Genomic DNA, 13,901 nt, shown 5'->3' on the forward strand with positions numbered 1-13,901 from the left:
AAAATCCAGAGACGTATGACATAGGATTTTGTAGGTGTGAAGGTAGTATAAAATGCTCATTAAGGGTGTGTGTGCTCTTCATGATGAACTACAAGCCCTCACAAAGAGCCTTCCTTCTAAAATAATTAGTGCCCAAAATATCAACTGTTAAGAAAATGTCTTATTTACTCAGTTTTAACAGCTTTTTAAAAAGTCTTTGAAACTTGTCATAATTAACATTCTGAAATTTGTAAGCAAATGTGATTTACAAAATAACTTTTATAAATTATATTATTTTCAAAGTAAAAAAAATAAAAGGTTGTGTGCTCTTGAGCCAAATTGACAGGATTACTAGTTTTGTGATTGTGGGCAAATTACTGGACAATACAAGAACAAGTGGAGGCAATAGCTAAGCTATGATACCAACCTAGGTGCCCTTCAACAGACAAATGATAAAGAAAATGTGGTACATACATGCAGTCGAATATTACTCAGCCATGAAGATTAAAATTAAGGAATTTGCCAGTAAATGGATGGAACTGGAGACTATCATGCTAAGTGAAATAAGCCAATCCCAAAACACCAAAGACTGAAAGTTCTCTCTGATATGCAGATACTGACTCACAATGGGGGTGGGGAGTGGAGGGAAAGGAGGGGAGATGGGAATGGGAAAGACAATAAAATAAATCGAACATAACATTCCTATGTTCATAAATGAATATACGATCAGTATAACTCCATATCATGTACAATCACAAAAACAGGAAATTATACTCCCTGTATGTATGTCAAAATACATTCTACTGTGATGTATAACTAAAAAGAACGAATAAAAAAAATTTTTTTAAGTAGAAGCTAAGATTTCAGATTGAGAAAGAAGTAAACTGCAACTAATTGCTAATATATATTAAAAGTGTTTGCGGCTGGGCTGGGGATGTGGCTCAAGCGGTAGCGCGCTCGCCTGGCATGCGTGCGGCCCGGGTTCGATCCTCAGCACCACATACAAACAAAGATGTTGTGCCTGCCGAAAACTTAAAAATAAATAAATAAATAAAGTGTTTGCGGCTAGGGGCTGTGGCTCAGCAGTAGTGCACTTGCCTGGCATGTGTGAGGCAGTGGGTTCAATTCTCAACACCGCATATATAAATAAACAAAATTTAAAAATCAACAACTAAAAACATATTTTTAAAAAAGTTTGCATTTGTGATGGGCATGATAGCACTCATTGCCTATAGTCCTAGCTATTCAGGAGGCTGAGACAGAAGGATCCCTTGAGCCCAGGAGTTTAAAACCAGCCCAGGCAATGTGGTGAGATCTTGCCTCAAAAAAAAAGAGCTGGGCATGATGACAAACGCCTATAATACCAATAGCTTGGGAGGCTGAGACAGAAGGATCGAGTTCAAAGCCAACCTTAGCAAAAGCGAGGCACTAAGCAACTCAATGAGACCCTGTCTCTAACAAATATAAAATAGGGCTGGGGATGTGGCTCAATGGTTCAATCCCTCAAACCAAAAAAAAAAAAAGATGGAATCTGTTTAGTCACAATCACTACCACTGGACTGCATTCCTCATTTCTACCATTTCTACTGGGTAACTGTTATGGTGTGGATAATTTCCCCCAAAAGCCCAAGTGTTAAAGGCTTGGTTGCCAGCCTATGGTGATATGGGGGCAGCGCTGGAATTGAAAGGTATGGCCTATTTGAGAGGAAGTTAAGTCACTTGAAGCAGTTCTTGAAGAGGGCATTAGAGCCCAACTCCTTCCTCTCTCTTTGCTTCCTAACCTCACATGAGGTGAGCAGCTTTGTTCTGCTAGTTCTCACCATGATATACCACCTCAAGTGAAAAGCAAGGGAGCCAGCAACCATGGAATGAAACTACTGAATCTGTGTGTCAAAATAAACCTTTCTTTTTTTTAAGTTGATTATCTCAGGCATTTTGTCACAACAATACAAAGCTACTTAACACATTAACTAAGAAATGCAACCAGGGTTACTACTATCTGCAGAGTACAACACCAATTTGGAAAAACAGCAATCTCTGAAGCACAGCTTTGTCATTTCTCTTTCCTTTCCAAACCTCTCCAACTCTGCACACACCTGTAATCCCAGCAACTCAGAGGCTGAGGCAGGAGGATTACAAGTTGGAGGCCAGCCTCAGTAACTTAGTGAAGCCTTAAACAACTTAGCAAGACCTGTCACAAAATAAAAATAAAAAGGGCTGGGAATGGGGTTGTAGCCCAGTGGTAAAGTGCCCCTAGGTTCAATCCTTGGTACAAAACAAAAGGAGAGCTAGATTTCCTAAATTCCAAACATATATGCTGAGAAAAATGAATGAATAAACGAATGAACAAATAAAATTTTGTAATAAATAAACCATTCTGGTACTAGGAGAAGAGCTGCTACATATGAACAAAGATTTTCTGTTAGATAAATAGCAACAGATGGCTTTTCAACAGTGGGGAAGCCCTTTAAAAGGAGGGAAGGAGGGAAGATGCTAAATGAAACCCAGAAAGCATACTGAGAATGGTTAGTCATTGGATTTACAAAAAGACAAATAGTAGCAGAAATAAAAGGAAAATAAATTGAGGACAGAAGACAGCAGATCAAGAATACCAGACTAAAAGAGTCTGGGCTTTTGGGGCATAGTGGAGCACACCTGTAATCCAAGCAGATTGGGAGGCTGAGGCAGGAGGATAGCAAGTTTGAAGCCAGCCTTAGCAACTCAGCAAGGCCCTAAACAATTTAGTGAGCCCCCATCTAAAAATAAAATATTTTTTAAAAAGGGCTAGGGATGTGGCTCAGTGATTGAATACCCCTAGGTTCAATCCCAGGTACCAAAAAAAAAAAAATCTGGGTTTTATTTGCTATACGAGCAAAAGGCTGTTAATGGAACTTGAGAAGGGAAGAAACATTCAAGAGCATGCTTTAAGACAATTTATGTAGCAGTCATGTATAGCATAGATGGACAGAAAGAACTGAATGGCATTAAGGACCCTCCACACTTACTTGTCCCTCAGTGTCCAGTCAATTAGTTCACAGACCCAATCCCATCCCAAATATCAGATGCTTATGTCCCTTACATAAAATGGCACGGTATTTGCTTATAATTATGTACATCCTCTGATACACTTTAAATCATCCCTAGATTACTTGTAATACCAAATAAAGGACCAGGGTGTAGCTCAGTGGCAAAGCACTTGCCTAGCATTTGTGAGGTCCTGGGTTCAATTCCCAGCACCACAAAAATTATAAAATACTGAATACAATTTAAAAGCTATGTAAATAGTCGTTTTATTATACTGTTTAGGAAATGACAAGAAAAAAGTCTGTACATGTTCAATAGACAAAATTTTTTCCCAAAATATTGCTGACTGGAGTTTGGTTGAATGGGCAGATGCAGAACCCATAGAAAAAGAGGGTGGACTACACTTCTTTTAATATACTTATCATGTACCAATACTTAACACACAAAACTGTGATTCATTTTTGTCTATTCTACAAAGCTCAAACTCCAGGAAAGCAAAACCATTTTTTCCACACGTGTAAAAAGTAGGAATGATCTTTGATTTCCTTTCTAATTAATAACAGAGTTCTACACTTGATTACATTCCTTCAAAGCACTTATAGCTTATTTAGAGACCGAAGCTGGGAAGAAAGGTCTTAATTTACAAAGGGCCAAAATTTCATTTGTAAGGATTTTTTTTAAACTCAGAAGGTATGTTCTGATGATAAGAGAACCACCATTTACTGATTGCTTACCTTGTATAGGGTTGAACATCCTACATATCTCACTTATTCCTCAAAACAATCCTATGAGATAGGCATTCCTATGCTCATTTTCCAGATGATGAGCACTTAAGCACACTGCCTAAGGGGCAGAGGCAGGCTCCCAACCTAAGAGACCTATCTCCAGTAGGTTTTAACCTGATGTGCAGGTTCCCCCGTAAAAACCAAAAGTCATATGAACCATAATGTATCTAAGTGAAATACAATTATTATAGAAGACAACCAATCTAACTCCTGAGGAGTTAAGATTTTTAAAACCTTGCAATAATTTCTTCAGACTTTCTACTGTTGATCAGTCTAATCACTAGATACATTTCCTGAGGGGTTTTTTTATTTTTTATTTATTTATTTATTTAGTACCAGGGATTGACCCAAGGATGCTTAACCATTGAGCCACATTTCCACCCTTTTTTTATTTTGTGAAAGAGTCTCACTAAATTGCTTAGGGCCTTGAGTTGCTGAGGCTGGCTGACTTTGAACTTGGCAATCTTCCTACCTCCACCTCCCAAACTGGCAACCAAAAACAAGGCCAAGTATCTTAACCCTTAAACTTAAAAAACGAAGGGGAACATAAAATCTGAGAAAGCAAAATGCCTACCAAATACGTAACAAGTTACTTCAAAATAGAGCTAAAGAGCCAGCACAGTGGTGCACACCTATAATCCCAGCAGCTCAGGAGGCTGAGGATTACGAGTTCAAAGCCAGCCTCAGCAACTGTGAGGCACTAAGCAACTCTGCAAGACCCTATCTCTAAAATAAAATACAAAATAGGGCTGAGGTTGTGGCTCAGTGGTCAAGTGCCTCAGAGTTCAATCCCCAGTAGCCCCACCCCCCCCAAAAAAAAAATAAAAAGAGCTAAGGAAAACAATAGAATTCACTATAATTCTTGTAGCTTCTTTTTGGTTTGCTTTTTTGTTTTTGTTTTTGTTTTGGGGGTGGTGTAACTAGGGATTGAACAGGAGAGTGCTTAACCACTGAACCACATACCCAGCCCTTTTTATATTTTATTTAAAGACAGGAGCTACCTAAATTGCCTAGGGCCTTGTTAAATTCCCGAGGCTGGGTTTGAACTCACAATCCTCCTGCCTCAGCTCCCCAAGCCTCTGCCCCATGCTCCCCTCCCAGTCCTTTTTTATTGCTTTTTTTGTTTGTTTGTTTGTTTTTTGTGGTGCTGGGAACGGAACCTAGGGCTTTATGCATGCTAGGCAAGCACTCTACCAGCTGAGCTATATCCCTAGCCCTAATGTTTTATTTTGAGACAGGGTCTCACTAACTCCTTAGGGCCTCAATATGTTGTTGAGGTTCATCTTGAAAATACAATCCTTATCTCGGCCTTCTGAGTCGCTGGGATTACAGGCATCCATCATAGGACCTCATTTGGTCTTTTAATTGTCCACTACTAAAGGATACAAATAAGAAGACCTTGATATCTAGTGATACTAGATTCATTATGAAACATAACCAAATTTTTTTTAAATTAAGGAAAAATAAATACAGAATTGAGCTTCATTATCAGTGTTATGATGATCCAGTTCTGCAGTATTTACCCCCTTCTCAAGGATACATTAGGAGAGAACTCAACACTGAAAAACTGGAATGCCTCCAATGGAAAACACCAAGGTGGCCAAGAAGCTCTAAACCATGGCACTATAGATGAAGAACAGAAATTGGGAAAAACAATTCTTGCTGAAGGGTAGCAAGAAAGCTACCCTTCAAATATCTGAAGAATTAATATGCAAATGAAAAAAAGTATATTCTACCAATCTTTAAAACATAAGAGAACTAGCACTTCCCAACAACTGATTTCACCCACAAATGAATCACACTACATAAAAACATGGACCAACCAGTAGCTAGTCAAGAAATACTATTGGTTATAGCTGGTTTGTTTCCAACTAGGATCAGTATTCTCAAAAGCACAAGAACTTCTCTTGACTCCATCCAAGCCAATATGAGACAGTTCTGAAAAGCAGGACCAAGAATCAAGAATCCCTAGACTTCAACTGAGGTCACTTGTACATGAAACTGTAAAACTATATGAATCATATTATAAAATAAAATGTGCTTTTTCCCCCACTCTTAAAAGCCACTCTGATACAAAAAGTTAGTATGTCCAGACAAAATTTTTCCAGAATTGTTTTAATTTCTTCTCTCATGAAATTAATGTCAATATTTTTATATGTTCCAAAGCCAAATATTAAAACACCCAAAATTTCAGTGCTTTTTGCTACTTTGCGTATATTTTCCATTCGTGAATAGAAATAGTGAAAAAAAAACAGTACCAAATCTAACATAAGATTGGCTGTTTATCTGAGGATACATATTAAGGGACTAACATGAATTATTTCAATTTTTCAAATAAAGTACATTTCCCCTACATTAACATAAACAATAGCAATGACTAAAGGTTTTCTTAATTTTTTTTTTTTTTTTTTTGGTGGTGGTGCTGGGGAATGAACCCAGGGCCTTGTGCATGCAAGGCAAGCACTCTACCAACTGAGCTATATCCCCACACTTCATTCTCATGCACATCAAAAGCTTAATTTTTAAAATGAGAAAGTAAAATACTACTTAGAAATGTACCTCAACAAAATGTTGTGCATGGGGTGGTAGTGAGGAGATAACAAAAGGGAGAAAAAGAGGCTGGGGTTGTGGCTCAGTGGTACAGCGCATACCTAGCATGTGTGAGGCACTGGGTTAGATTCTCAACACAACATATAAATAAATAAAATAAAGATCCATTGACAACTAAAAAATATTTTTTTAATAAAAGGGAGAAAAATAGATGAGAACCACTGAACTAGATTCTAAGAACTAGCCTAATGTCAGATAATACTAGCTTCTCCTTTAGATATGTCATCACATTTAATTCTGTCAATAACATTTTCAGATAGATTCTAACTATTCTTTTACACATGAGAAAACTGAGACCCAGAAAGATAAATCAGGCAGAAGTTATTCTATTTGCAACAGCTCACTCCATACTTCTACCTAGATTCTTCCTCAGAAAATGCTAAATAATGTCAAAGTTGAATCTCTCCCTCTCTAAACTTAATTCTTCTTCCCCTTTCCACAATCTATGTTAACTAAACATAGATTGACCCTACTGTATGCTAAGACCTGTTGGAATCATCCCACACTCAATCATTCCTTTCCTTTATGACCATAACCATTTATCATCACCATAAACAAAATTTGATGACATTATTATTACATACAGATCACAGATGTCAGGCAGTGAGTTATTATGTTATTTCTAATAATTTCAATATACTTGATCTTCTGATAGAGGACTAATATCCAGAATATATAAAGAACTCAAAAAACTTTTTTAAAAATCCAATTAATAAATGAGCAACTGAACTAAACAGGCACTTCTTAAAAGAAGAAATACAAATAACCAGCAAATGTCCAACATCATTAGCAATTAGGGAAATGCAAATCAGAACTACACTGAGATTTCATCTCAATCTAGTCAGAACGGCAATCATTAAAAATATAAACAATAGCCACGAATCCTGGCTCATGCCTATAATCCCAGTGGCTTGGGAGGAGGATCACTTGTTGCTTACAATTTCGAGAACTTTTTGGATTTCAGAATTACAGATAAACCATTGAAACACCATGAAACCACATCTCTAGCCACTACATGATAAAAACATATAGACCATGTTTCCAAAGTGAATTATGTAAAAGAATGTGTATTGATAAGCAGTCCAAATGTCCACTTTACTGCTAAGAGTAGCTCATTAGCCATACTTTCATATAAAAGACAGCATACTCTGAATCAAAATAAAGTTTGTTCATTAAAAGAGCCAAAGAACAAGTTATCTATAGAAGCTTTACTCATAGTTGCTTAAAATGTCCTTCAGTTAATGGATAAATAATAATACGTGCATAAAAGAAATAAGCTATTGCCTATTGCTGGACACTGTGGTGCATGCCTGTAATCCCAGCAGCTGGGAAGGCTGAGGAAGGAGGAACACAAGTTCAAAGTCAGCCTCAGCAACTCAGCAAGGTGCTAAGCAACTCAGTGAGACCCTGTCTTTAAATAAAATACAAAAAAATAGGGCTGGGATGTGGCTCAGAGACACTTGGCCACTGAGTTCAATGCCCAATAACCCCCCCCCAAAAAAAAAGAATACAAACAATAATAAATGACAGAATGTAGAGACAAAAGGAACACTTTTGCACTGTTGGAGGGACTGTAAATTAGAACAGCCACTATGGAAATCAGTATGGAGGTTCCTCAAAAGACATGGAACCACCATATGACCCAGCTATACTACTCCTCAGTATTTATTCTACTGAATTAGTATTCATACTACAGTGATACATATCCATGTTTATAATAGCACAATTCGAAACAGCCAAATTATAGAATCAGCCTAGGTGTCCAAGAACAAATGGATGAAAGAAAATGTGGTGTATGTACACAATGGAGTTTTATTCAGTAATAAGAAAAATGTAATTATGTCATATGCAGGAAAATGTATGGAATTTGAGAACATTATGTTAAGCAAAATAAGCCAAACTCAGAAGTCAAGAGTCACATATTTTCTCTCATATGTGAAAAAGAGGAAAAAGGAAAAGAAAAGTGGGGTGGGGGATAGGGGCTGTAGCTCAGTAACAGAGCGCTTGCCTAGCATGTGTACGGCACTGAGTTCAATACTTAGCACCACATAAAAATAAACAAATAAAATAAAGGCATTCTGTCCATCTGCAAGTACAAAAGAAAGTTTTTTAGAAAATGCTTACAAGGGATGTCTCACACTCATTTTATAGCTAAAGTCAAGTCTCAAAAAAGCATAGCTAACTGTCCCACATTTATACAACCATAAAGTAGCAGGACCCTGATGCCCTGATTTGAACCCAATTTTTCTGACACCTAAGCACAGCCCTTTCCATCAAATATGCTGCCTTCCTACTTCAGCAAATGTCTCTTAGAACTAGCCCCTCCTGTTATCACTGCCACTGCCTTGTTTCAGAGCCTTACAGAGATCACAAGAATTCCTAACTGGTTTCTTCATTACAATCTAGCCTTTCAATTGCTGTTGGAATGATTTTTTTAAAAAAGAAAAAATCCTGTCAACTCTTCTAAAATCCATCAGTCGTTCCCATCATCGCTGAGCAAAACTCATAAGGTCACACACATCTATTCACAAGCAGGCTCCAACCCACCATTGGACATGGGTCAGTTCAACTAACCTCAATGCTGTGGAAGGAAACCAGTTGTAACTGCTGCGGTGTTTGCGGTGTTTGCTGGTGTTTGCTGGGACCATCATGTCCCACACCTCCAAAAACTTCTGGAAAATTCTCATTCTTCTATTGTTCAAGACCAAGTTCAACTGTTATTTTGTAACTTCCGGACTCATTCAGACAGAATTAATGCACCCATTTTCTCCATGTCCATATCACTTTGATAAGTTCATTCACAGGAGAGAGTGTTGAATGCATGTCCCACATATAAGAGCAAATTTCTAGATTACCTAGCACATTCAGGATTTGATCCCCAGACCAAGAGTGTCTGGCTCACGTTAAAATCTTACTTGAGGCCGGTGCAGTGGTGCCCACCTGTAATCCCAGTGGTTCAGGAGGCTAAGGGAGCAGGTAGAGATTCAGAGCCAGCCTCAGCTATTTAGCTAGGCCCTAAGCAACTCAGGAAACCCTGTCTGTAAATAAAATACAAAAAAGGGCTGGGGATGTGGCTCAGTGGTTGAGTGCCCCTGGGTTCAATCCCCAATACCAAAAAAGAAAAAAATCTTACTAGAATGAATTTTCCAAATTAAACTCTTTTCATACCTCACAAGTAACAAAGTACAACAACATGCAACTTGACACTTTTTTTAAAAATGAAATTTACAAAACTGATTTGTTCCCATTCATTTTTTCAAAATTCTTTGTACATTTCAATTTTAAGAAAATCTCTAACATTTTAATCCACACTACTTCTCTAAACAACAGCCATGATGGAAAGGCCTATTTCTTTGTGTCCTATAACATATGTTTGTTGAGTAAATAAATACAACCTTTGGCTTAGCATAAAACTAAACAAAATGAGTCTTAAAAAAATGTACATGGACTGGGGTTGTAGCTCAGTGGTAGAGCGCTTGCCTAGCAAGTGTGAGGCACTGAGTTCGATTCTCAGCACCATATCAAAATAAATAAAATAAAGGTACTGTCTCCATCTACAACTAAAAAACTATTTAAAAAAAAAAAAAAACATACAGAGGCTGAGGATGTAGCTCAGCACTTGCCCGGCATTTGTGAATCCCCAGTACAAAAAAAAAAAAAAAGTCCATGTGAATGAAACCCAGGTAGTCACAAATTTTGTAATACCTTAAGCTAGATGAATAAAAGATCCTTTATTTACAGTACATTAACCTTAAGGTATCATATACCAGCTCTATTTTACTTATTTATTTTTATGTGGTGCTGAGGATAGAACCCAGGGCTTCACACATGGGAGGCGAGCACTCTACCATTGAGCCACAACCCCTGCCCTCATATACCAGCTCTAAAACTCCATCTGTCTAATGATTATTTTATGTCTTTAGTAAGTTGTCAGTTTTTCCCTGAGTATCTTTAAAGCACATATTTCCCTTCATGGAATTCTACATTAAGTTGTTGTCTTTGAAGGAACTGTGAAATATCCCTCTACCAATGAGGCATACCAAATTTAGAATTTAAATTTCAAGGCCAGATAAACAAAGCAGAAGCCTAATGGTGTGTGAAGAGAACACAATAATCATCACTCCATTCCTTTTTTTCACTTTCATAAAAGAAAAAGACAGAATATGAATACTCATTTAACTTCCTACCCAACCAACAATCCTTTCTACAGAATCACTGACAGATTTCTCAACCTCCACCTGAATATTTAATTATTTTATACTCAAATTACTTTTTTTTAAAGTAAATCTTTTTTGTATTTTTAGGCAGAGGACTGAACATATCAAGACTTGAAGAACTATATAGGTAGGAGCTTATGGAGAAATATATTAGATTTTTTTTTTCTTCCAATTTCTCAAGTAGTAAAATAATGCTGAAAATCTCAACCTACTTTAAAAATAATAAGCACACCAACATCATTTCCAAATTCCAAGTCAATGAAATACAATTGTTCCAAGTCAATGAACCTCTCTGACTTCCATAGTAACAGAATCACTGTGAAGGTGTAAGAGTTGTGTTTGACTCCAAGCTGCCTTTGCCAGAACAACCCATTCCCCAAGGACCTACAGTAGGTCCAGACAGATCACTGGGAATCTGGAGCAGGTAGTCTTTGCTTATTTAAATTCCCTAAATCAAGACATCACTAAATGTCAAGGACCCTTCCACAGTCAGTAATCCTCCCTATGGAGCAAACATATCATTAATGGGAAGCATGGTATTTATTATGCCATGTATGATAAAGGATATGCAATCACTTGTTTGTAGACAGAATTAATGGGAGGGTGCCTGACTGAACAGGAAAAAAAAAAAAGGTTAAGATAATTTTATAAGGGGAGTAATGTGATAATTTTACTCAAAAGCATTCAATTATTAAATATTTTGTTTCCTCCAACTCAGAGTTTTCTAATATATACTTATTAAATAATAACAATATACAATAATACATATTTTTAAAATATATATTTATTAAAGAAATGATACTACTTGTAACAATTTGAATACTATTTCGAAGGTCAGACTAACAGGAAACCTTTGAAAATCTAAAATCCATGGGCAAAACATCCTAATTTATGATCATTCACGTGGAAAATCCATGTCGCTATTTCTAAGTTCCCAAACTGATGAGCTCATAAATTTTAAAAACAATACACTATAACAACTACAAGCTTCCTGTGAAAGACTGTTATCTGTTTGTACTGAAAGTCTTATTACAAATGGGCTTTTCCAGGTGCTTCTCATTCCTTGACTCCAACCCCAAACAAGGTTTAAAAAAAAAAAATACAAATGAGTGTGGTCCATCCTACATTAGTCATTAAAAGTCTTTCCTCTTGTAAATTCTTCATTGTAAAATAACAGAGTTCGCCAAGATTACCTTTACATCCTACAATGCGCAAAAAAAAAAATATTTAATAAAAACATGGTACACCAAATCCAAATTCATTTTGGACAATTCCTTCCAGAGCTCAAATCTAGGTATTACGCAACAGCCTCCATTCCAGATGTTAATCCCAGTCTGTGATGCAGAGATAAAATATCAATGGGGAAGACATAATCCACTAAGTACTTAAGTAATACGTTCACAAGGAAACAACGAACCAAAACAAGAATTACCAAATTCTCAGAAATCTTGACAATGACGAATCGTGTAACAGTTGGGAGCACCACCAAACTTTTCCTCTAGGAGCCCGTTCAGCACTTCCCAACCCCCTCAAACATCCACAAGAAGCTTTAAATTTGGGCTTCGAAAGGATTTCCCAGAGGGGGAGGGGGCCTGCATCAGGTGGTTATCTTAGAATCTACTGGTAATATACCCAAACCAACCTCTTGAAGCTGAAATGATGAAATGTCTCATCATTTCTCCCCAAGGACAATACTGGGATCAAATCTAATCCAGACCCCTGGGCCATAAACCATCCAGGGCTCAAGGTTTCATCCTTCCATTTCCAGAGGCACAGGCCTCTGCAAAAACTGCATAACGGACCGGACCGCTGAGAACGAAATTAGTACAAGATTGCAGTGACCCGAATTCCAGAGGGGGCAGATCCCATACAATACCTCGGTAGGGCAGAGTAGTTAAAGGTAAGGGGGTGGTCAGAGCATCCTGGGAGGCCACCTGCGCGGCAGACCCCGAGCCCACACGCCTAAGCTCCGCACCTCACCAGCTCTGCGTTCCACCCGGCCCAGGCAGTCAGCGAAAACGCACGGGTTCCAGGTGGGGAGCGTAGGAGGGGAGGGGGCTCCGCCAGCAGCAGCTGCGACACGGAATGCGACCGCCGCCGAGCGAAGGCAGGCGAGGGAGGCATTCCCTCACACAAAATGGTGGCGCCGACGCGGACGCCGGCGCACCTGGGGGCGCCACGCGCCCCTGCGGGCCCCCGCCGGCAGCCACTAGCTGGACGAGCGCCCCAGGCCCGGGCGGCCGCGCGGGCCTGCGCCGGGCCGAGACCGCGAGGCGCCCGCAGCTCGCGGCCTGAGTCGCCGCCCGGGGGGCGCGGGGTCGGGTGCGGACGGGGACGTGGGGTCGGCGCGGGAGACTCGGCCTCGCTCGCGGCCCCCGTCCGGAACGGGTAGCGCACTCACCTCTGACGCGTCCTGCGGGCCGCCGGTGCCCGAACAAGGAGGCGGAGCCGCGCGAATGAATGGAGCCTGCGGCTACTCGCTGGCGACCCCCGGCCGATTCCCGGCCGCGCTGCCAGGGCGGGGATGGCGCCTTCTGCCCGTAGCCCGCGACGCCGGGCTCCTCGTCGCGGGTCGGCCGCAGCCCACCGTGCCCTCCGCCGGCGTGACGCACTCGCGCCGCAGCGCCTCCAGCCCTTGCAGCCGCGCCCACCGCGAATCCCCCCGTCAGCCCGCGCGACGAGGCCCCTCCTTGGCGCCGGGGACGCCGCCCTGCCTCCCTCCGGGCCCGCTGTCAGGCGCCCGCCCGGCAGGTGTGCGCCAGACCGGCCGGGGGACGAGTAGGTGACCCCCTCCCCGCGTCGGGCGCTGTCACCTGGCAGCGCTACCCCTCAGGGCTACGGCCTGGCGTTAAAGAATGACCTTGGCTCTTATATAAAAATAGATGCGATAAGCCGCGGGCGATACGGTGCTGAATTTGCGTATTTCTTTATTGTCAGCCTTTGTAGAATCCCGTTTGCACAGCCCTGCCAGAGTTCGTCTCCAGCCCCGAGCAGGACCTCGAGAAATTTCCTCAGGGTGGGCGCGGCCATCTGGGCCTGATTCGGGCCCGGGAACGCGGACCTCCGCCCCAACACCTCCCTCCTACACATCCCACTGCCACCTAGCAACTCTCAAGAGACAGAGAGTAAATATATCATGGACTCCAGTCACAATCTGGAGAAGTCCTACACCCCTGGCTTCTTCTTGAGATAAGGAGCCATCAATTTCGACGTTGACCTTTCCTATTTCAGAATCTACTGAATATAAAACGAAACTTAGACTGGAGAAAGGGCTCCACTCTTTCCT

The sequence above is a fragment of the Marmota flaviventris genome, chromosome 5 (assembly GCF_047511675.1).
Source record: "Marmota flaviventris isolate mMarFla1 chromosome 5, mMarFla1.hap1, whole genome shotgun sequence".
NCBI lineage: Eukaryota > Metazoa > Chordata > Mammalia > Rodentia > Sciuridae > Marmota > Marmota flaviventris.